The 26,692-nt window shown below is 36.7% G+C and overlaps 1 long non-coding RNA gene across 3 annotated transcripts; it reads left to right on the forward strand.

Annotated features, from left to right (window-relative positions):
* On the forward strand, positions 1-26,219 carry LOC126928142 (uncharacterized). 3 transcript variants are annotated; one of them, XR_007716362.1, is made up of 4 exons: positions 2-676; positions 1,594-1,860; positions 2,995-4,093; positions 26,109-26,219. It is a non-coding gene; the product is annotated as an uncharacterized LOC126928142 (long non-coding RNA). The 3 variants fall into 3 exon arrangements; XR_007716363.1 differs by lacking the exon at positions 26,109-26,219 and adding an exon at positions 8,267-8,286; XR_007716361.1 differs by lacking the exons at positions 2,995-4,093; positions 26,109-26,219 and adding an exon at positions 2,056-2,450 and having other exon boundaries at positions 1-676; positions 1,594-1,987.
* The last annotated feature ends 473 nt before the right edge of the window (positions 26,220-26,692 follow it).

The raw sequence follows: 26,692 nt of genomic DNA on the forward strand, positions 1-26,692 counted from the left end.
ATTCCCAACGCGGGAGATTCTGATCGATGAAACCCAGAATCAGCGCGCTCCATTATCCCTCCTGGATAAGAACAATCGCACCTTTCTCTACCGCAAGAGTAAAATACCAACGATAAAACACGAATCTGAATATCCCACATGTCTTCCATGAAAAGTAAGCTTCGAACGCCATCTGATACACGCTTGATCCAGGAAAAACAAGCGAAATTTTTGCCAGCTTTTTGTTACTGACATCTACGAAACGACACACTTTAGCATTTGCTGGCTGTCCGTAATTTGTCGAATAACTTTCGAATTAACCATGCAAATTTTTCGCTCGACGTGATTTGTGTGCTAGTTTTAAAGTTACTCACTCGTACAGCGATAATACCTCAAAATTGCTCCTCGCTAAGTTTACTTACAAAATTGCTATCTCGCCATACAACAGATTAAACCGACAGATCTATAATCGGCTTATGTTTGTACCGTGATAAAAAAGTTTGCTCGTATAATCGGTTAGCCAAACGAACGAGGGCGTAAGGTCCTCGCGGCGCCTGTTTCGCTGTGGATTCGTTTAGTGCCGCAAGAGAAACAAACAGTTGCTTTTTCCGTCGCAGTAAATTCATTCGTTTCACGGATCACTGTGTAGCTATGCATATATGGCCAGGTGGGAAAAGCACGAAACTAGTTTGAAATGGTAGGCAGTTTCTTTGAAAGAGCTATGCCCCACTCGACCGGAATTATAAAATCAGAGTCGAGTGTTTGCACCAAATATTTGGTCGGAGAACGAAATGGCAGGGAGGAGAGAAAGAGAGAGAGAGAGAGAGAGAGAGAGAGAGAGAGAGAGAGAGAGAGAGAAAGAGAGAGAGAAAGAGTGAGGGATGGGGAGAGGGGCGAGAAAACGCCTCCATTCGAGGCCACACGGTGTACACTTCACTGATCCATATTTCAGAAGACGGCCAACTTTCGTGTATTCAAAATTCAAACACATGTTCGAATCGAGTCGCGATTTCGTGAAAGCGGTGCTATTATGTAATCCATGATATTACCATCGTTGAAACACCAATATCGAACCACAGGGACGATATTTCATATTCCATCAACAAGTCTTTTCGAATATTGCATTTTTATTTGCCTCCTGGTGTTATGTAACAACATGTTCTGTAATTCAAGTCGAGTGGTTTTCCCAGATACGAAAATTGTATTTGACGTCGTTCAAGGGAACACACTAACTTTAGAGTTTGAAACAGTGAATTTGTTTTTTGTAATTTTTCTGAAATTACTGATATCAGTTCAAATTTGTGACAAAATTACGGAAATAAATACGCGGGAAATTCTTAATTTTTATTCTAACATTTCTCTTAGATATTTTCGAAACTATGGTTCTTTACCCGGTCGTTATAACATCTACGGAACTATTGGTGAATTTGTTCAAGAAGAAATATATTTTACACAATGCACTCTACAATGTAGAACAGGATTTAAATCATGATTTATTCAGTTATTCACGACTTCCTTATTCTCTCTCCATCCTCTTTATTGCTTAATCCTTCATTGTGTCATCGGTATTTAACAATTTGTAAATCGTATTTGCGTATTATGTGGTTGAAATAGCGGTTCAAGTAACCGCAAAATGAGTTCCATTTACCACTGTTGAAGGCGATTAAGAAATTTTAATTAAGGCCAACTACGATGGTACGTATGGACGTTTGAATATTCGCACAGTGGATAAATTCCCGGCGACGAGGACTCGTTCAAGCATGTCAACTCTTTATCTTAAACCGTTTTAATTACGATGGGACACGGAGTGGAATCCGCTAAGTCGATATGTGCAGATGGCATTGACGTGCACCTCAATACAACTACGATCACGTGAATGAAGTAAGTCTGTTCGTGGCTCCTTATTCTACTGCGAGAGTCCTTGCGTTTTGAGTATTCTCAGAAGAATCATAATGCAACGAAACGTAGCTATTAACACGCTTTTTAGCTTCAATAATTCTTATACAAGGTATTTTCTATTTTGTCGTTAAAAAGGTAAGGGAATTTTCAAGCGAAAATAAGAGAAATCTGTTGTAGCGAATTTCACAGTAAACGCTTTATTACAAAGTTATCAGCCAATATCGAACACAGTTTGAAATATAAAATATGCGCATGGGAACAAATTTGTTGTTGCAGAATATATAAAAGTAACAACGCAGGAAGAATTAACACAACTAATTAATAAGTTAGTTGTTGATATTTGATAATATTCTCGCGATATCTTCAACATAATAAATTTGATTTATTTATTTATGATTTATGACGAGTTGGTCGACTATTTTTACACATTTATGGGAATTTTCAAGCTGCAAAAATACACAGAATATAAAACATAAAAAATGTATTTGAGTATTTTATTTACAAGTTCATGTCAGGTCTCACTAACGAAATGTTGTTATTTGTTATATTTAATAAATAAAATAATTCTCTACCTCGGGTGCATTTTTTAAATCAATTTTATATCCATAAAAAATATGCATTTGCATAAATAGTTTACTGCTAAATTTTATGTAATATCTTTTTCTTATTTTCACTTGTAGATTATGCTCTCATAGTTTGACTAAAAAAATGGAAAACACCCTATGTGCGATACATATATCACATAAGCGAATTATAACTCGGCTAACATTTCTCACACGTTAATTTGGAAAAATATCGGCAATCGTACAGCAATAGAGTCAATAGGGGATCTTTTCGCTTGAAAGATCGACGAGCAACTTTTTAATTCGCTACAATCTGCAGTTGTTTCAATATTTAACCGTATCGTGATTCGTTTTAGTCCGTTTGTATACAATCTGTATGAAACAGAATCATAAAGCTTTTAATCCTGTTCAAGCAATCTAATGAACCATAATGGCATGCATTCCTTTATTGTGAATTCTGCCGTAAAAACAATAGATGTTATGAATATTTCTCATACTCTTTCTCGATTTACGTGCACATGGATTAATAAATATCTATAATAATTGCTTCGAGAACCTAAACACCCACGGAAGATATCAATTTGGGCCAGAAAAAGAACTCCACCAGTGAAAAACAGCATCGATCTCAAAAAGTAAAATTCTAGCAGTAAAAAGAAAACAGCAGACGCGTAACAAAAAGGACGATCTAACAATAAAAATAAATGTTTAAGTGGGCGTAACAATATCAGGAGGATTTTAGAAATGAGAGAGACACTTTGACGATTACGAATAGAAGAAATTACAACAATACCAGGAAATAGTAGAAAAACCAACGTAAAGATACAAAATCAAACGGATATCATCGATCAAAAGGCGCAGAGATTGCTAAAAGAGATTGCAACGATAAATGAAGGTATTGGAGAAGAAAATTCTATCGACGAAAGAGATAGAAAGAAAGAAAGAACGTGAAAAGGAGAGGGGCGAATTGCACGATGTCTTGACTCGGAAACGATCTGCAAATTCCTAAGATATTCTAGGGTTTATAGGGGCGTATGCCAGAAATCCAAGGACGACTTAAGGTACAATGGAATTGAACTATAAAGTTTTCAACGCGAAAGTACGATAGTACCATCTACGTATACATGTTACACATCGATATCATGTTATGCGTGTAACTGAATGTCGCTTGCATCCGCCCATCACCTTCTGCCATTACAATTATATTAACTTTCCATGAATATCATCGCAATAAATCAAGAATCTATTTAATGCACCGTAGCTGTAACATTTCTATGCGAACTTATATTCAGCGATTCCTTATCGGTAGAATATATTAATTTCCATCGAGATCTGATCGATGGAATGAATTATGCTTGGTTACCGCGTGACGGCCACCTCGACATCAACGTGGTAAACGACGTCAATGGTGAAACTCGATCAGGTTGATCGAAATCGAAGGATCACCGATTCACAGGGGTAGCTTGCTATATCGCGACCGGTCGACGGCCGGTGGGGGTTGCTTCCTGGGTCGCACTTTCTGGTGTGGGTAGAGCAACCACCGCCAGTAGTATCGCGGTGACGAGCAGACGCGGTTGTCTTCTACCTTTCTCGCCGATTTCTTGGTTTTCGTTCAGTATCCGCTACGGCCACCCTCGAAACGACGTTCATCAATCGTAAGTAAATTGTCACTATTCTACGACACGTAAATTCCTCGAGACATTTGAATCTTCCCTCCCGGATTTTCGCTCCGTTTGTCACTTTGCCTCCTTTTGTCCTTTCGCGCGTCTTGTGTGATCAATGACGGGACGTGGAAATCAAGCGTAGATCAAAGTAAAAGTGAGGAAAAGTTTGTGTAACGATACTCTGCTCTATTGATATTTCTAGGTATGTGTGGAATTTCTGGCGCTCAATTCAAAAATAAAAGCTGCACGTTCGATCGGTAAAACAGTCGATCAACTCCTAACGTTCCGACGCAGTTACGTTGCACAAAGTGTACATTTTAATCGATAAACTTGCATGTATCGCGTAAATGATGTTTTTGTAAAAACGGTGCGTGCTTTTCATCGATTTTATTGGCTACGGGCAATCTGTTCCATAGAGTCTATTTAGATTAAACCACAGTTTTTCGTCGCGTGAGACCAGACCGCAGCATCTAACAATGCGATGTCTATAGTCACGTCATTGCATTACACGCCCCCCTCGTCGGTTAAACGATCAATTTTAATTACGCGCACGAAATTGTGCCGCTAATTTAACGAGTAACTGACATGCCAGATCTCGTCACTAATCTTCTTGTTCGACACTCAATGATGTCTCCTTCGTTTTATTCAAATTATATGCAAATACGCGTTGGATAGTTATCGCTCCGACGAAGTTACCGCGCGGACCACGACATCTATGTTCGATATCAACGTGAAAATTCAACGACACGAACTTTGAATCGGACACAAGAGGTTAGGAATTTGCAGTTTGCTTTGCATTTTCTAACTAATATAACTAGACAGAAGCTGAACTATCTAAGGATGATAGAGCGGATGACTATTTCTGGAAATTGAATTATTATTTTATCGCTAGATAAAAAGAAACATTCACTGGCGAACACTCCCTTACCCTCACGCAGGCACTAGCTGTACACACATGCACATATCTTAACCTAAGCCTACGTGTCTCGTAAGAACTGTACCATCTCGTTGTTGTCTGCTGATTTTAAAACTAAACAGAAGCTGTATTCCTTTAAACTATTTACAATGTAACATTTATCCTAACTCATACATTAACGCTACAATTAATAAATTCAAAGAACGCCGTGTCGCGGATAGCAGAGCGTAGGTAGAGATTTCTACCAAAGCTATTAGTCGAGAAATTCTGATTAATTAACATTACAAGTGGCAATTTCCTAGAGAGAAACAAATCAGAATTATTTTGTCGAGGACTGTTACGTGTCAGAGTACGTAGGGGTATTTTGTAATTTGCATTTATCCGGTATAACTTAATATATGGAAATTTATATTTTTATTCGTGTTTTTAAATTTTGTTCATTATATTTGTCTTAATCTTGTTTCGATTAAGATTTTCATTAGAATATTTCTATACGAGTCTACCGTGTTATCTGTTTGACAGATTCAATAACAAATTAGGATTGTTCTTTCGAAATAGAATTGTGACACGTTGAATAGGAAATTTTCTAACTTGCATCCTTGTGGTGAAAAATTTATATGCTTTTCAATCTGAAAATTTTACTTAAAGGAAACTCGCCTTTCCTTTAGAACTTATGCTTTTCGTTGAATTTTGATCGATTTTCATTGTGAATTACTACGCTAATTTTGTGCAGAGAAACAAACACAGATTTGTTCTTTTGATAGAGATCTGTTTTATGTTAAATAGAAAATTCCTACGTAAAGGTTTCGTCCATGGCATTTTCCTACCGTCTTGATCGTTGAACCTCGATCGATAGAACGCCTCTAACGATATTTTAACATTCCGGTTATTTTCATAATTGAACGTTCCACGGGGGAATGATTCTCCATGACTTATTATCGTGTTTGGCCTCCTTGCTTCCGTGACGATCAATATTTGGATCGTCGCGATGCTTAAGGTTAGATTAACTCGTATTTTTATGCGTCCCCAGCTCGCGTTATCGGATCGCGCACCTTTTACGACCAATTTCCCGTTTCTTTCCGGCATTCTGCACCCGATCGCCACATTTACGGCGTCGAATCGATGAAAATGTAACACAAAGGTTGCAAAGACGGACGACGAATTACGTAACACAAAGGTTGCCAGCACCGACGAAGAATTCCGTGATGTATTCAGACAACGCGTAAGAAACCGACTCGTTCTCTCTCAGAAGCACTTTCGATTAATTTAACATCGAACTGGTCTATGAAAGGCTTTCAGAAATTACATTATTTAGGAAACCGGTGGTGAGATGCATTCGCGATTCGAACGAGATCAAAGGAATTTTCTCGAATCTTCTAATTCGATTTTAGAAAAATACGATCGCGAGCTGCCTTTATTGTTACATCCTTGCGTTCGTAGTGTCGCACGTATATTCTAAAAGTGTCACAACTGAAAACTATGAGGAAAGAACACGATAAGTTTCTTATTTTCTTTTGATAAAAAACAGCTTTATAATTCAGTACGCCGTCGATCAGCCTATTACCACAATTGCTTTTTGACTCTGGAAGTAAACATACGTTTCCCCATCCTCTTCGCAAATTTTCGAAATTTATCTTGTTTCATTCGTTTATTCATACGGGCAATACTCTTTGGTTTAAGCATAATCAACACGAACATACATTTATCAACGTTTTACGGTTTTATCCACTTTACCCTGAAACACGTGAGTATCTCGAGAACAATAAAACAGATATTACACGATTTCGAGGGGTTTATCATGGTGATATTTATTTCACCCCGAAGAGTCCTTGAAAAGCCCTATATTTTCTTATTCCACGTTCCTGCAACCACCATACAACATCAAAACATTTTCAGAACATTACCTGCTTCTACTACTACGTACTTTCCGCATAAAATATTATCGAAATATTAAATCTCAAACTTGATATATCGACATAATTGGCGTTATCCATTTCTCCTGTAGACTTTATACATCATTGATGGTTCTAAAAAGAGCTGTTTATGCGAGTACGTGTGTATGCACCGAAATACTATCCCTGAAACGACTAGTCGTTTCTAGATGTTTAATACAACTTCGCATTCTTCTTAAGAATTAATGTCCGGATATGGGTTTATGCAAAAAATATAAATAAGAAGCGCTTCGACGTCAGTTATAAAAATATGAAAAAAAAAGAATATAGTTCCCATTTAAAAAACACAAGCGTTACTTTCACAGGGCTTTTCAAAGTTATTCCAGCATAAAATAAATATCGGCATAATATGACCCCGTCAAAATTGTATAACATTTGCCTGAAAATCAATTTTCTTGTCTCATCTATGGTTTTCGAAATATTTCCAGATAAAACTGACACACTGTATAATTGAAATATGGCGTTTGTCATACGTGATACAAAGACGAAGACGAATGTCAAGCGTTTTAAATGTATTCTTATAAACGTGGGCAACGATTTACAGAAAAAGCGTAGCTGGCGCGTGAGCGAGTGGCGTGGTCACATATACGTTTAACACAACTAAATATCGGATGTATAGAATAAGGGAAATTTTCTGAATGTCCCCGGAGAAACATCGAGCTCCGATAGCTGCAGAATTTCCCAGCAATTTATAATATAGTCGTTTGCAATTTTGAAGACAAATGTAGTAGCATTGGCAATGAATCTATGCGGTTCCAACGTAAACAACCCGAGAGACGTTAAAAGCAAATCGTAGTTTTAAAAAATTGCTGCAGCGGGGTCGCCAATTTTAGAAACAACAAAACGAAGAATTCTATGTTGAGAGAACAGTGTTCGAGATGCGGGACAAACAGAACGGTATAGAGTTCTCTGTTAGAGGATTTTAAAAATTTGCCGACAGTCTAGCGATAATGGCGATATTCTTGTAGCTGCTTCGCAATTTGGTAGATTAGGCGTAAATATAATTATTAAGACAAAGTACTATTTTTATATTCTCATTTTATATCTCCGATTTTCTTTTAATCTCTCTTTGGCTGTTTTCTTATCTAAACTCTGTTGAAAGGATTGAAAGTGAATTAATAGATGACGTACGCTAAGAACTACTCTACTCAAAATCTCAGTCTGTATCGTAAAATCATTTGCAGTGTACATGGAATCGAATAACAAGTGATACAATAATAATATAAATATCAGAATTGATGAAAATTGAGATCAAGAAATAGAAGTATAAAAAGAATATTAATTATGTTACATCAGATGGACGAGAGACTTCATCGTCTAACGTTTTAAACGAAATAACAATTCTTAAACGTTTCGATAATTTCTTAGTGATTCTTCAATTTTAATCAAGTTATCATGTTTCTGTTATCTCAATTTGTATACATGTCTGACATGTTAGTGCACGTTCCATTCGAGATCGGAAGCGGAAAATTACTTTGCGCGCGATCCAAATCAAACGTGAATCTGGCGAATCGGTCAGTTAAACGTACGTTGAACTTAATTATAAATAGGTGCAACGTCTTTCGTCGTTCGATGTTCTGCGTTAGAAATTACGACGATGCATGCATTGAATTTTATTCGGCTTTTTCGGATAACAACGTTTATACACGTGTTTCATATTTATGGAATTTTGATTACGCCTTTATGGGTACCTACGTGAGCTATACTCTCATTAAATCAAATGGGTGCCGTGTAAACCAAACGAGATTAGCTGAACGTCGTTTTGGAGCAAAGAGACTTTAAATTGCGATTATTTCCACATAACATGCAGAAAATCGTTTTCCCTAAGTCTAATCCTTGAACGAGGTGGCACGAACCTTCGTAATATCGTGACTGTTTAAGAACACGATAATTTTTTCCTCGAGAATGAATAATACAATCGTGTTGTTTGATTTTCTACATTGTGATCGATAAACTTCGCAAATGTTGGACGATAATTTTGAGCTAAATTAATCGACATCGATAATATGGTGAACGATAATGTTACGATCAGCGTGCAAACCACTAGTTTGTTCGATTTCTTTCTCGTAGAGTTTATTGGATGACAAACCTTTTAATAATTCACGTTCCCTTTGTCAGAGATGGAAGAAAGGTTGTAATCAAACCTTTTCGCATCATCTTTTGGATTCTTCTTTTCTGGCAGATTTAAATGATAATTTAATATTATTTGTCGTTGTTGATTTATACATCAAAGTTCAGAAGCACATAAGCTTGTTTCGAATAGAACATAATATAACTGGGAAATTAGAAATGGAAACCAGGCCAATTTTATTCTACGTTAAAGCTATCGTGCAATATCGCGATACATTTTTTTTCAATAATTAATATGCAGTAAAACAGATGGTTTCTGTATGTTTGAAACATTGTGATACACATTTTATATAAACAATTTCAATTTCGTATAATATACATATCCAAAAAATATACATCGCTGTCCATGAGTACTAGGACACGTACAGAAAGTTAAGTAAGCCTCGGAAACTTTATTTTAACACTTTCACATCCTGTAGCATTAACGTGTTGTCCAATGCAGACCAAGTGTCCGGTGACACCACGTTGGTATTACGAGCAAATCGATCCTTTGCGTAAACTTTACGAATTTGAAACTCCGGTTGCTGATTAAAATTACTAGGAAATTTGTACACGTTGATAATATTTATGAACGAGGTCGTATGTTGAGTTCACAAGACGACAATAAGTTACAGTGATATTCATCATTTACCAATTTCAAAATGTACCTTTCCTACCTTATTTGACGCATCTAACAGTCATCTATAACAGTCTCGCGTTCCCTTAGCCTATCACGACAGCAACCATATCGAAGATAATATCGGAATATGAGTCGCGTGTTCGTTTGCACTGGCAATAAAAGGGCAGGAATTACCTGGTTTCAGAAGAAACAAACCGTATCAAAGCCTTGGATTTTTTTTTCTTATTTTTAATCTCGTCGAGGAGTATCGCATTTATTAGTCGTTGCCACGTTCTATGTAGCTTATTCGTCGGGAAATTTTGCTGTAACAGAGCGCGAAACGCGTTATCAGAAGCGTTAACGTTAAGTAAGAAATAAAAACGAGTTACGGTTTCTTTACTGTTTAGCGACTTAATTTGCTGCGGATGAAACAACTTTGTTCAAGTATATATTCTAGGAGGAAAGAAGTTTTCTATAAAAAGCAAAGTTTCAACAAGGGGAAACTGAACGATCTACGATCCTGAATGGATTTAATAAGTTTCGTACGGGTGGTAAAAGAAAAGAGCAAAAGGATAGTAACCCTAAATCTTGAGATAAACTGGTAATGTCGGCAAAAATCCCCTTTGTATACGTTCCACGCGAGAATTTCATAGATTATCCTGCGAAATGAGAATTAACGTGCGCCGAAATCTAGAAGAGCAACAAAACAGCGTAGGAAAAAACGAAAGAATACAAAAAGCATTTGAAGATAAATATACCAGGTCCGGAACTTACGTTCAGCTTTGATTTCCTCTAATTGAGTCGGCGATTTGTACAACTTCAATTTCGCTACCCGTTACAGCTGGTTTATTTTCGACCTAATTTCCAATGTCAACAGAAGCTACGAGAATAAAAAAGCGAGACTTTTTTAGTTCAGTTTTTTCCTCTAGCTCAATTTTGCGAAAATTCGTATCGTTCTCGAAAAAAATAGAAACTATTACAAACAATTTTTATTATTTTCTTTCGAATAGAACGGGATCAGGTTCGGTTCTGTTTGATTCTAGTACCATTTGCACGCGCAAAATCCACCCTTTACGAGCTTCGGCCGAGATCTTGCCTTCAAGGTAACCCTCGAATTACGCGACCGGTTGTAAAACAACACTTCTCCAGCAACCGTGCCTTTTTCTGCAGAACGATTCGTAGAAGCAAAACTTTTTCAACCTTTTTTATAGATGGTTTTCGCGTTTAATTCTCAGGGAGCGTGAATTTTAATGTCGACATCTTCTTGACCCTTTTCAACCCCTTCAAGCGACCCTCTTGCCAGCGAAACGTTCGTCAGAGGTTAAGAATCTACGCGAATCCGTGGATTCGAGCAATAAAAGCGAAAGCCACTCCTCGAAGGAACGTCATTTCCAACCAGCCGTCCTTTTACATTCCGATTTTTGTTTTAACGTTGCGCCTTAATTATCGCGATTTAATTTATTTCAGCGTTACCTTGTCGTTCAAGCTGGTCCAGTTTCGAAATGTTACGGCTTGCCAGGGTTGTCGCGTGACGTTCGAATCTATAGCTTCGATAAGAAAGTTTCTTTTAGCAGGAACATGAATGATTCATCCTATGACCGCAAGAGTCATCATTCTCGCCACGACAATTGCGGTTGAGTGATTAAAACGGTTGAATGAGTTCCAGCGAAAATTCACGAGAGAAGATTCTGAGGATTTATGGCAGTTCGGAATTCCGTTCGTCCAGAGAGAATCAACGTTCTCACGATCCGACGTCTTTAGGATTCTTCTCGCTATGGAACGTGCTGACTTTCAGGTCGTTGAAAATTTCACTTGGCACAAACAGCCGAATTCCGGATGGTAATTTATTGAATTTTTGACGCGAGCGAATCTCCAATATTTTCGTCCAGACATTTTCATCCTTTGGTTATCGAACTAAAACTTTCGAAATTTTGTTGCTCTTTTTCTACTAGTTTAAAGCATACGAAATGTCATGTATTCAAATGAAGATCTAGTTGGACATGATTTAGGACAATATACTTTTTCAACGACTTATCTTGTTTCGTTATTCCACTAGATGTTACAGGGTCCTCTAGCTATTATTAATATTACGAGGGAAATTTTACAACTTACAAAGTACCAGTATAGATAAATACTCTCGCATAACAATGACAAGTTTGATAATAAAACGAATGAAATTTTACGAGTACTTAGTATCTAGTGATGATATGCACGACCAACAAAATTTATCTCATACACGCGAAATGTGTATATACGTATAATATATAATAATTATAACAGCCAAATTACTGTACGTGGTCACAGTCCAAAAATCGTAAACTGTATTATTCACAGGTAAGGGAAACTGTTGGTAAAAAGTTTCTACTGATAAAAATTTCGTTCACGGAGGTAACCACGTATCTGTGTCCACGTATTTCATGTTCCTGGATATGTAGTTCACCGGTACATGACGTCTATGAGGAAGCATCGCTACAATACAATCCGATTTTCCCTACGTGTTACTCCTCTTTGTCTAATTCAACGCGTTCTTCTTTCGTTTTATTTCGTCTCTCCACGACGTCTGTCGTCTCGATTTTTGAGCAAGTCCAAGGATACCGACGTTAGATCGCGAGATAAAGGTTGCTGGACAGAAAAAGAGTATCTTGTTTAATTTACCCTCGATGATTAATCCATTCTCTGTCTGCAAAATGATTAATGGCCACGAAGAGGAGAAACTTTTTTCGTTCGCACTTAGACAGTGTACTTTCGTTTGCTATGATGTTGATCGGATAACTAAAACACACAAAGTTGCGAAATGGAATTGTGCAGGATGTTGATGATTTATCAGAAAGTTCGTTTGTTGATCGTTTACCACGCCGTACTCGATAAGTTAATTCCTCATCAGTTATGGATCGTTCGGAACTCTGTCAATTTTACTTTTTTATAGAAAAAAGGCAGATCCGTCTTAGGATCTAACAGACATTTTTTTCACTACTTTCGCAAATTAATTCTGCAGCTATAATCAAGCAAAAAATGTGGTATAATATAAATCCAGGTTGTTGGAAGCTTTATTAAAAAGGTATAATAAAAATACGAAACACGAAGTGGAAAATACTTTGACCTTTAATATGCACTTTTATATTAAAAAGAAAGGTACATCGAACAAATATTGATACACGTGTTTTGAATTAATACAGAGAGTTGATTGATACATTGAAATGAAGCACGATTAAAATGAGTTTTACGAGGAAATAAATTTAATCTTTTATCGTTATTAGGTTGGTATCGAACGGTGAACATTTTGAGATGGAGTATCTACACCAAACAAATAGTCTAATAGTCTGACTAGTGATTATAAATCTATTCTCATTTTATAGCACAGTGATCGCAAGTCCATTCCGTGACTTTTATTACAACTTTTAATGTCAAATAAATATTTTTTCCTTGATTGTAAACATATCGTATTACAACATAATGCGCTAGAAACGTTTGGTTATTGAATTTTAGGACACCCTGTACATAAACAATTAATACGCTTGTCGCTAAAATTATTTCGATATCAATTTATTTCGATATTAATTTCGTAAATCAAATTTCGCCATGCGATTGTACATATATGGAAATATTTGTATTTAACAATGCAAACTGGCGCTGTTGTAAAGATTGCTTTTATAAAAAGAAATGAACGTGTTTTTTCTGAAATTCGAATTACGGAACATGGAATATGGTGACACAACACAACGTGGGGGGAAAATAATTCTATGGGTCGAGGTTAATAAACATTGTCATGGAAGTGACAGCATAGGAGAGATGCGTAAATATACGTAATTCGATCCGAACAAAGGGAATTCGTTGGATAAAATAGAGATATAGTCGAGTAGTTTTTCGTACGTGATCGAAAAGTTATAAATATTTCGCGTCAGCTTAAGCTCCAGCTTGCTACCGGATTTGACGAAGATATCGAAACGTTCCCTCGATGAGGTTGCCGCGATGTACTTCGAATTACGATGGAAATGCAAATCGATCGACAGTCTAGCAACTAATTTAAACGTGGATTTCTTTCTTCCCCTTTAAACATTACCATTAAACCTGAATTTGATAGATTAATGTTACACGAGTGATGTTGTAGTTTCGTCAGAGTCGAAAGACTTTTGTGGAAATATGGTTTTTGATCAATCTTCTTCCAATTTTCGAAGGAACCCTGTTGGAATAAAGCTGAGTCTCATTTATATTTAAAAGAGGTTTTCACGGAGAGTAGGCGAGATCTAAAGATTTTCACAACAAAGCGTATCTTGGATCACCATAATTCTCCGTCGAAACGCTTTCGCCGCGAAAAAGAAAAAAAGAGCTGATTTATCAATCAGAAAACGTCAACTTGGTCGTCTTTTTCGAAGCTTATACGATCCATTGTAATCCTACCGAGCGAACTTCGCTGTAGTATGTATTTGAAACTCGAATAAAGTTCGGGATGCATGATAAAAAAAGCACTTCACCGTTCTCTTTCGATGTATGCCTTCGTCCCTTCTTTAGAATGGGATTTATTAATTTCTTTTTATCCACGAATCTTTCTAGAACGAAATGACGAGACGTGGAAAACCATTCCATCGTCCTTTTCCGATTTACAGTTGCTTCTCTCCTTTAAAATAAGATTTATTAAACTCCATGAGTCTTCGTAGAACAGAATGCTAAATCGTAGGATAAATTATATCGTAGAATAAATTATAGCGCGGACTGTTCGATTCATATTACATAGATTTTTCATTCTGAGTAGCGATAAAAATCATCGAGCAGCGAGGAGAAATTGAGTTTCATCGGCTGTAGCGATTCGTACGACGATTAAAAATATGAGGAGAAAAAATATTATTTGTTATGAACAACGTTAATTAGAAGCATATTTTTCATTTCATGTCTGATCGGTGATGTAATCATTCGTGTTCTTTGGTTGTTCCCGAGAAATGTTAAAGGGACGCTGTCGAATGAGATTAACGATGTCAGGAACGACGACGATCGTATATTCAAAGATCGTATCTTCAAAGGACGACACCAATTAACATAGACTAAGGGTGTAAGTTTCATCTAATTACATTGTGCTGCGTACAAGAATTAAAGGAATTAGTAGGTTATTTTATCGCGAAGAATTTGGATGCAACATTCTAATTGAAGATTACAACATTAGAAATTCAATAATTGGATGGTTGAAAGAAAATTCACAATTTGAAAAGTTAATTACTCATCGTTTTGTAAATTCGTCGCTGTTACTTTTCTGGAAATTTCAACGATATAAATGACGATATAAAGTAACGACTTTAAAGATACAACTTTAAAGTTGGACGCTTCGAACTTCGACTACTTTGGCACTGTTTTGCAGATTAAATATTCTCAACTGTTGTTTGTTCATTGTTAGAACTCATTACTAAAACAATTAATCCTCTGTTCTCTGGTTTATTTTTAACATACTAATTCATTACTACGAAACTCTCGATTATTTTAGTTATTCAAAGTGCTGCAAAGTTACTAATTTAGGTCAATAACAATATTCTTCGCTTCGACAAAACTTTCATCACAAGATTTTCTGATATAATACAATTGTATGCTGATTACTTTTCAAATTATTTGTTTCTTAATTAAATCTAGCTGTTACAAACCTTTGTCTGAATCAAAATCTTTGTACACGTCACGAGACATGGTTACACGGTTCATCAAATCAATAGTAATATGAGACTCTCGATTGGTATTAAGAGTGGAACAATATGAAAGGCAAAGTTCATCGGTTACAGCTATCTAGATGCTTCGACAGAATTGATTTTGGTGGAAACTGGTATCCAATAGTTGGCTTTATGTTCTTCCGGATCATCAGCTCGATACGTGGGAGGAAATCGCTCGATTAAAGCCTATTTGAACTCTCGGATTCGATAACTAGCTATTACGACTGTCAACTTCGAATTAAGTTGCTTCTCCCACGACTTTGATCTTTCGACCATTTTGTTTCCAATCGTTGGTTCGTTGGATAAGCGATACTAATGATTTTTTGATGAGAAGTTCGATAATAGGATTGCAGGTATGCAGCTATCGACGATAGCTGCAGACGAAGGCTGAATTTATGATGTCGAATAGTTGAAGCGCCGATCTGATGGAAGTTTGCCGAAGCGATTAGAATTTCGAAAGCATTACAAAGCGGTTAGTCATCTCTCTATCACTGAGAAATATGCAATTTTAATAATTGTAAAAATAAAAAATCTGGAACCTGTTGTTTTGTCATTTTTGTCATATTGAATTTTATTGCGTTATGGTACCCATTTTTTAAGGCTGATTTTATTACTACTACGCTTTGTATCAAATTTTTGGAAAATTTTATTGGATTGCAAAAAGGGATCGTATATGGCGCAATAAGGTTGATGCACAACTGTAGCATTAAACTTTTCTCCTATGAAACTAATTTTATTACTATCGTGCATCGAATGTTATTACAAAGTTTACAAATTTTCATCGTTATCGCATTTGAAAAAGAACCGTACAGGTGTAATAAGCTTGGTGTATCATACTAACGTCAAACTTTCTCTTTTGAAGTCAGCCTCTTGCAATTACGCTTTGCTTTAAATTTGTTTAAATGCCACCGCAGTCGAATGCAAAGAAAAATCATATACAAGTTATAATATGATTGTTGCATCGTTTGTTCTACTCTTAAGAGGAAACATTTCGAGTACTACGTTTCCAAATTGCGACAGTTGTTTCTAACGAATGAATGAAGATGACTTAACTGAACGATTAATAGACGTATTACGCGAACCTGCACATTCCCGCAGGAGATTGTCGTGTTTGTTCAGACACGAAACTTCTGCAAGGCGCGACCCGTTTGTTTGGCTTTGACGTTTGCATTCACGTCTTTGTGTTGTGCAACGTTCCCAGCAAATGGTCGCGGAAAAGATTTATCAACTAACATAATCACTGACTGGTTCGAAGTGATACAAACCTTATGAAACAACATTTGGCAAGATGAGATGTCCAAAAAGATTAAAAACGTTATTCTTATCATATTCGTTGGAATTGTAAGGTACATGGCAAACAAAATGCTTGCCAATTTTTTTTTTTAATTCTATTATTAATCAACACAAAGAAGAATCGTGCTTTTGAAGAAAATTTTTCATTTCTGGACACTCTATCGTTTCATTTTTTAGATTATAATGCATTTTATGAGTTAGAAGCTAAACCCACGATATAGTGCAATCGAGATTATACAGAATGATCTATATCTTGACTTATAGTCAAACAACTGTTACTAATGTTACAAAGTCTTTTGTAATAACTTCATCGTTTAATTAAACATCATTTTTCTACGATTTAATTCCAAATATATTTATAAGAATTAGGTATTCTAATGAATACTCTGTTTAAAAAAATGTGGAATGTATCGAAGAGAAATTAGAAACGCTCGAACAATCCATTGTTTTCCTGAGAGAAGAAAGGCACGGGCAATATTCGTTGCAGCCTCTTCGATTTTCGATAAAACGTCAAATCACCTTTGTATCCTACAGAAAATATTTCAACGATTAAATTTGCATCGAATTCGAAGCCGATGGATATTTCCGCATGATCGAACAGTTTAACGAACAGAAACTACACACTGCAAAACACTTCGTAGTAATTCATCGTTGGCTCGCAGTGTTTCACGCTTTCAACAACGGGTGAACGGGGCGATCTTTCACAACCAGATACACTTTTCCCCTTCTTGTTGGCCCGTGTCATCGTCACGAATTTCCAAAAATGATTTATAAACATACCTCGCCTTGTCAACGAATTATTCATCGAAAATCCATAAAGCGTCCAAAATATGGAAGGATCCAATTGGAAAAATCGCGTTTATTATTCCACTTCAGAAACATGAACGTCGTTCCACGAAGCTCCGCCATAACACCTGCTGTTGTCAACCTTTTCAGGAATATATCGTTACGTTCTTTCGTTTCCTTCCATCCATTGTACATTAATTTTCCTTTGGCCGAATAACCAACTTTCTTCCCATATATTTCGTTTCTCGATTATCCAACTTTAAACAGTCGTCTCTGGCCTGTTTTCTCCCTAATTGCCGAGTAGCCGTCGGCGTGATTGCAATCTGTTCCGGTCGTTTTAATACGAAAACGTCGGAAATCCGAGCGTTGAACGTGATATTAAAATTCCTTGGTTCACCACTCGACTATTTCCCTCCTCTTCGTCGAATAGCAAATACCAACCGACCGACGAAGAATACGCAATCAAAACGACCGGGCGAGTGTAAAAAACGTCTAGAAAGGTTGCCATTCGAATAAAAGCTACCAGGCGAGGCTTGGTTATCCCATGTTTCCATCCTTTGGGAACGTTATTTCATCCCGTTGCCTTTTTTCTCTTTCTCTCTCTCTCTCTCCCCGTCACCTAGAACGATGAGACGGCATGATATCAACGACGAAAAATGGATCTGTCGGGTGTAGGACGAACCTTTCGAACCAACACTTTGGGACAAACGTTTCGCACGAATGAGGGGAAGGAACGTTCAGAAGGAACAGTTGGAACGAATACTTGGAACGAACACTTGGAGCAAACGGTAGGTTGTTTTCACGAAAATAATCGGCCACCACGCTTCAATCTTGTTCTACAATCGTGCACCAAGTGTTCTTCCTATAATTGAATATCTCGTTCCGTTGTATCGGTGTATCGAACATCTTGAAGAGGCCAGGAGTTCTCTGGTTCTCTCTAACTCGCTACCGTAACACGATTGAAATATGCAGAATACGGTGTTCCGCGGTGGGAACAAATATTGGACGCTCGAAGTTTGGTATCCTCTACAATAGATGAAATGTAGATACGTTGGCAAATGACACGAATGTACCTATCAAATAAATTCCAAACTGTTCGGTATTTAAGCTTCAAGAACACCAATTCATCACACCGGCGCGCAGCGTTGGATTTTATTTGTCAGTTCGAAACAATACGTGCTTTGTTTTCCTTACGCTGCTTTGTTCTTTTTATTCATCCTCTTTGTTTCAGTAGCCCAAAGTAGGGTTTTATAGGTGGGTAATTGGAGTATTATACTCTTTCTTTCTCAAACAACAGTTCGTTTTGTTCGAAGTTTTTATTCTTCTTTGGAAGTAGGAAACGGATTAGGAGTAGTCAAGGGAATGTTTAGAGATTGCCAGGAACAGTCGGTACTCTCTTCAATTTCCTAAGGAACTATCCGCACGGTTCCCCGCCTTTATTTTATCGAAAGCTGAGGCACGTTTCTCAAACGAACACGACGGAGATCCACCAGGAAATAAACTTTGAAAGAGCAAAGGAACGCGACGGATCTTGGGACACGTCTTACTAAAGGATTCACTATGATTTCGTGTCGCTTTTACTGGCGGATATTGACGATGAATACTAATGCAACTATTTGATCGAATCGTGTAAAATACCTTTTGTCCGATCATCTCCATCTAATGTATTTTAATATACCTTAAAATAATAAAAGCTTAAAAATGTTCAAACGTTCAGTCAATTAGGATGCAATTCGTCCATAAAAATTACGATCAAAAGATTTGCTATGATTTCAGTAAAGTAAAGCATTTCAATTTTATTATCTCAGCTTTCTCGCGCAATAATTTGCAATTTTACAATTAGTCAACTGACTGATATCCTTAAGTTTATTTATCAAAGCTGCTGGTATAGACAATTACATAGTTCAAGTTTAAAAAATGTACGTAATATCGTTATTTTTCTCTGCTTTTCAATTTACGGAGTTCATCAGCATGGTTTTCAAGCGGTTAATTCAATAAAACATACTTTAAAAAGTTCTTTATCTTCAGACCGCTCGTAAACTACGAGTCAGATAAAGGAGGTACTTCTAAACTCACGCGAAGATTATTAACGCTGTTTCCAGCAGAATTATCCAAAATCCGGAAGTACGTCAACGTGACAGTGTACTTTATCCGAGAAGAAGATTATTTTTTATTTCTATAACGTCAGAACTATCAGAAGAGCCAAGCGATCAATTCATAATTCTTCGTAGACAAATTTCGTAAATTTACAACGACGCATTTTTTAAAGAATATTGATTAATTTCAACTTTGGTTCATTTCTTTGTATTATATATTTTTTCATCCTGATTCCTTTAATACGAGTTTCATCTAATTCTATACGCGATCCTCGTTAACAGATTATTTGCGTTTATAATCTTCCAATTTCACGAGAACACACTAATCACCGTCTCTAGTCATTGATTTGCCATTAATTTATACATTTTGGAAAAATTGGTATACCATTACCGCAAGTGCACATGGCAATTCAAATGGTTCCGTACAATAGCGTATATTGCCTATTAAAGATGTTAATTTATATTTCGCCGGCAGGCTTCATTTAATTACTTAATGGAGATATTGAAACGTCATATTGACATGCAATCTCGGTACTGCGCCGAATATCTAAATTTTGTGGCGTACTAACCACATAAATGTTTTCTGGAATAATATCGCAGTCTAAACAACAGAATGTACACTGGTGGCAATGCGCAACCCTCTATTGGCAGTTATAGAGGGTGGATCAACGCCGCCGACGGTCAAGAGCAGCCACTTTCTCAACTTTACGATCCTCCCGCTCGATGTTTACTCATAGCCTGGTGAAAATAGCTTTAAGACTACCGGAGGCTTCAGTTCGATATTTTTATGGGGGCCACCCTCAAGAAAGACGAAAGTCAACCTTACCGTCACACTAATTACGCAAACATCGCTGATGATTCAGTTTCTTATCTAAAACTGTTCTTTCAGTAATCGCGAGAAATTTATTTTTACGGTTAATAATTTAGTAAACAATAGTTGTGGACTATATAACGATACATATATGTAATATCTAAATGGGTCTTTATGTTGGGTAATGATGGATTATTATTCGAAGCAACGAAATGATTACAATGCTGTCGTACGTCTTATTTTCATACGCGGCTTTCGACTTCCCGATTCACACTCTCCGGCTTCTACACTCGCTCGCTCTCGCTTCTCACTCACACTGCACGCTTTTTGCATTCGTTCTCTCCGGCTTCTCAACTAACACTGCCTTTAGCGTTTCTTTGTCTTTTCTCGTCCTATCGGACACGTGTCCCGAAACGCCCGTGACCAGGGTCACGCAGCCCCTTTCCGCGAAACTATCCACTTGAAAGGACCGCATTGATGTACCCGACGATGCCGCGGCTTTCGCGACTTTGTTTACGGTTCGGCCGATATCTTAGGCCTTTTGTCCACGATATTACATATATATTCCGAACGAAGTTTGTTAAATGTTACATAGGAAAAATATGATAAATGCTTTTTTGGTGATTTTCTAACTTTTACGCTACTTGATGATCAAAAGGAAACGCTTTAATATAACGGTAGAATTTTAGTGAAAGTAACGATTTTTCGAATTCAAAGAAATCTCGTTTGGAAAGAATGTTTAAGACACTGCCAAGATGTGACAGATGTACTACAAATTAAAATGCATTTCTAGATTCGTTAAATATCAACTAACAAGTCGCTTGTTATCAAAACGTTCGTGTTCACAAAGTAAATAACAATTGATTAAACTGTGTCATTAACTATTTAATCCGAGTTCTTAACACTTAACTCGATTCTTCGAACGAGCTTTTCGAGACGCTTTAATTAAACGAAAAACCAGTGTTCCGTATTCACGTGACTTTCTAGTTAGCTCTTTGTACAATCTAGAATGTATTAATTAAGCCAGAAAGCGTAGAATTTGCTTGTAACTTTTGTTGTAATGTAACTTCCTCGGATGTAGAGATGGCGTTTTTAATTTACCCCCGTCACGATGCTAAACCGTAAACTCATTTCGCTCGCGTTTCCCTCGTCCATTGTTAAAGGTACGTAAATACCACTGTAATAAGAAATTTAATTCAATATGCCATTCCCCCACACGTTTCATTATGTTTCGAGCTTTCCATTTTCGCTTAAAGATTCTACAATGTCAATGATGTCCATCAAATTTTGATAAACTGGTTGAGAAAATGAGACGTTTAAAATTAATTTATCAACGATAGAAATGATATTTGCTGAGGGATAACCAGACAGAATTATTGGGGCGGCTTATTCGATTTCTCGAAAAACATACTGCCAAGATGTTTCTATATATATTACATATTACATACTAGTTCGTTGTCCGACGAATACAAAGAAAAAGTCGAGCAAACCTAACTAATCCTTCTACTCGTTATGGTGTAGCACAGTCAAGCTCGTAAGAGGGGTTAAGAAGCTTAGGTTAGTTCAACTTTAAGCCTATCGACATATTTCCTCAAACCAAATTGTTTTTTTTAACGGCATGGTATCTCCGTGTCTTTTGTGATTCTTTCGAGAAGATATCATCGTCTTACTGGGATTAAATTTGTTTAACGTCCTCGGAACTCCATTTTATCATCTACCTTTACAGTGAACGCGTCAATCGAGAAAGGATTGGTGGATTGAAAAAATTGCACTTGCGTGCGATGAATGGCGTTGACGCTTGACGGCCAAATATCGTGATATTTTTCAGTTTAAAAGGACCAACATCTTTCTCAATTTCCCGTAAACCTCTCTTTTTTCATTATAATATTCAAAATATTCGGACGTTGTGTTGTCACGAATTACTCAACATTTTTATCCTTAAATATATGATCTTTTAAGGTACATATAAAACGTCTGTGTCAACGATTTTGTGCCATAAAATCATAGAGAAATAGTTTTACAGGCCAGTCTCGTTTTTCTTTACTCGCGATTAAAAAAAGAAGCTACAGTCGTTTGAATAAAAATTATTTTATATTACAATTTTGAATTACGTATCCGAGAGATATAAATAGGTTACCTGATGACAAATTGAAACAATTGTATTCGAAATCCGAGAATTTCCGGAGTTTTTCTTCAATCAAGCTCCAAATAAGCGAATTAAAATATAGAATATTAAAACCAGCTGTGCCACCGTAATTATAATCAGTCCGGTCAAAGAAGCACCATTCATTCGACAGAATTATTAAGCTCCAGAAAAACTTGCACGATCACAGTTCTCTCAGATGATGACGGAAGAATTCAATTTGTTAAATTTGATACACACTGTAATCATTTTACCCATTTATTACAATTATCCTAATACGATGAATAACAAGAGATCAGAATTCAGGGGACTAGTTCAAAGGATAGGTTCCAGTACAATGGATATCGGCGAAGCTGGACGAGATTAGTAGTAGAAACCGATATTAGTCAGACGGAAGACAAAAGCGCTGACAGTGCCGTTTAGCAATGAAACAGAGGATTCTTTGTACCCAAGGGAGAGTGGACACTCGAAGACTGTAAATACTCGAAGACTGGATTACCTTCTCCTTTTCTTTCTTATACTGCAATTTCATAGAAACCGAGTCTGTAAAATAATCTCGGTTCTCCCATGCTGCTCTTATCTTCATATATCCTGTCGACCACAGATAGGAAATTTTGTTGCACACGCATATCGTCCGACTATAAAGATAGGTAATACAGTGGAATCTCACTTGTCCGAGTAGGGACCATGGGATTTCGGATAATCGAGCAGTTCCAATGAAAAAGGTTCACCAGCTAATCCTCTCTATTTCTTTTTATTAGTTTGGGTAATAGGAACTGTCCACCTTGCACGATTGAACTAATGATACTTTACAAGTGATCGATAATAATAAATTATAATTTTAAATGTAAATTTTGGAAATTGCATGTTATGCAATTATCTTATATCGCGTAAAACTGTGAAATTGTAAAAAATACATGTACAATTTGCAGCTTGTCAATTGGCTAATAGCATTAGGTTGCTAAATTATTCTGTATGGAAGAAAATTGCTTCCGCATCGCGTTCTTCCGCATCTTATTTACTTTTATTCTACTCGACAAGAACAATAATGCGGCGAGCAATAAACTCGATTGTGAATAAGTCTTCAAAATGAAGTCTCTTTTAATCGAATATTGATTGAAAAGTGTAATCTTCTCTGATGATTTGGAATTATACAGTCGCTGGAAAAATAAGACTATTTCTTTTCTGTTTCATCTCTATTCATGTTTCCAATCTCCATGGTTACTGACCGTTTACTTCGCGCGTTTACACTTAATATAATATTTAAAACAGTACTATTTTTAACTATTTTAACAGGAAGAAAGGAATCAAGGATTTTACTAATCGATTTGACCGGTTGTCCGCAACTAGCAATTATTTACAAATTTAGCAAGTGCAAATGAAACGAATAACGTTGCTTCGATTCGACCATGTGTCCGATGCATGATTATTTTGCCAACGCCCCAATTAGTAGCCCCCATGCGATTTCACGATTCTTCTTCTACGAAATCGAAATCGATCATCGGAAGTCGTTAAAACGTTGCTAATCTTGTGCGGTTCTTGATAGGAAATCCGAGTTTTTTCTCGCAATCTGCTCTCATCCATACCAACCACGTGTAATCCAATTCAATTTTCATAACTCGCGTCTTTGAAATAATTTTACAACTCACGGGTATTGTATCTGGTATAAAAGAACCACGTAATAACAAAACCTCTGCGAAATAACAATGTATTGTTACATCGGCGGGACGCACGTGCATCGTTTCGCTGGTATTGGAAAGAATCGTAGTTTGATTATTTCATTTGTGCCTGTATGGAGAACCACGAAACGAAGTAGAGCGGTGCAATGCAACGTTTTCAGAATTTTCCGCCGCAGTAATTAATCGATTTTCACCGGGTTTTATTAAAACTTGTTAGGTAACATGCGTGGTACCGTGCAACGCATTCTACACGTGCCTTTTTAAATGATACACGAGCAATTAATTATCAAAATATCCAGGAAATGTGGTGCTGTGAAGATTTCCATGGAAATTAACTTGCGTACAGGTGATACCGGGAAGATTGAAAATATCAATTCGACGAATTAATACCAACGATGTAAATTATTTTCCCAATCGAGTTCTATCTTTGCTTATTTAATTGAAAGTTAACTCGTGTGCTTCATGACGATCGTGATAATTCTAAATCCACAACTTTTCCGTTCTTCTGTGTGTAAGGATTCGAATATTCCATCATTCGACAAAAATGAATTCTGCTCTGTTATTTTGAGGGCTCTTCGCCCAAACTATATTTCTCTATTATTAGAAAATTTATCGAAAGTGAGAGAGGAATTATTATCAATAAGCGCGCCCCCGTTTCAATATACTATAATAATTTTTCCATATAGTTGAAAGTTCTTTTTTCTCGGTTGAAGCTAAAATAAAATTCAATTATCCAAAATTTAAACCGTAACAAAGTTAAATTGCAATGTAGAAAAAGCTCGAAAAATAAAAATTCTCTATTAGTTCCTCTTCTAAAACAAATAGGCGCGATTGTATTAATCGATAAAGCGAAATTTTTATGCCCCGGGGAATGACGTCGCAACGCCAACCGACTTGAAAATCGATAGTCGAAGCTTAATGACGCCAATGATATTCCACCAACGTACGTAGCACGTTCCACGAAACTTCCTAGTTCAATTTACGCACGAAAAAGACTGCTATATTCTCGAACGAACGAAATCGATATTTCCAAGCGTGAATCACATCAACCAGAGAAACTGTATCTATGCAGAATTTTATTAACTGCAGCCGTGAGTTGAAAGATAGAGAGAAAGAGAAAGAAAGAAAAAGAGAAAGGAAGAGATTGTCCAGAAGTATTTTACCCGTTTTAAATTGTAATTTCCATTCACGTTGCTAGATTGAACAACAGGCTTTTAGTAACAGCTGCCATGGACGCTAGTAAATTGATTAAACGAACGTTTTCTTCACGCATTCCCGTACCTTCATATTCCTGGAGTTTCATCTCGTTATTTTTAATGCGAATACTTACAGCTCGCCAGATTGTCGAATACTTAACCATCGAATAACGATCGTAATTTATTTTTCCACGTAAAAGTGGCTTGGAAAAAATATTCTTTGTCCTCGTTATTGTTGTTTTCTACTATATTACATTCTTAAAGTTTTGAAATTCCACTCAAAACGTACACGAAACTTTTTTCGAAATTAGCAGGTTCTGTTCTTTATGCAATCATATTTCGTCAGTGTTTACGATGTACTTTTGCCAAAATTACGAGACGCTAAGTGGTCTCTCCGCTTTATTATGTATTAATTCATGAAAAATGTGGACACGCGTTATACACAAGCTTTAGATAGCCAGGCCACTGTATATATCCTGTTTAATCCTATCACGGCCGCTATCGCACTTAGCCTCATTTAATGATCCTAAATGTCTTGGGCTTCGATTTACGAGGTGCTAGCTCTGTCTTGTCGCGTATGGATCCGGTCGTCGTAACGGGTCATCATCGGGAATAAATACCATTGTAACGTGATATCCAATCTGGCCAGCTTGTGATTGAAACCGTGTTATAAAAGGGTTTATAGTCAACCGGCTTTTATTAAATTATTTTTCCTTTTCCAGACGCGTCTCGTCAAATTCGTTTGGCCAAACTGTATCTCGCTTCAAGGTTCACGCGTATACGTACACCACGAATAAAAATATAGAGCGATCATAAAATGAGCCAGAGCTGAGATTTACACGTTTCGATTGCACGTTTCCTTGCAGATGTAAGGATTTTGGTAAGTGTTTTTTTAGAATGCGAGCAATATGAATTCGCAAAGAATGATATCACGATGAATTGGAAAAATACTAGAAACATACAAGAATGTTAGGTGTATTTTGAAAAACAGTTGACGAAAAACAGGTGGGAATTTTCGTGAGTCTATCTATTAAATTGTTTTCTAATGAAGAACGAATTTCATTCGAGACAAATTTTTATATTGTCTGTGCGTAACACATTATCGTAAATTGTGACTATACCGATAAGAGTCACTTTCGAAAGCTTTGATTTAGCATTCCGTTGATACACTGTTTGACTGCTGTTCCACACGGTTGAAGGTTCTTCCATCTTCGAATGAGATTTCGCGTCAACCGGGAAAGATAACGGCGTTCGAGCGAATCCCAGCGTGAAATTGTTGGATGATTAAAGTGGCCGGAGATCGGTT

This window comes from Bombus affinis, unplaced genomic scaffold (genome assembly GCF_024516045.1).
Source record: "Bombus affinis isolate iyBomAffi1 unplaced genomic scaffold, iyBomAffi1.2 ctg00000602.1, whole genome shotgun sequence".
NCBI lineage: Eukaryota > Metazoa > Arthropoda > Insecta > Hymenoptera > Apidae > Bombus > Bombus affinis.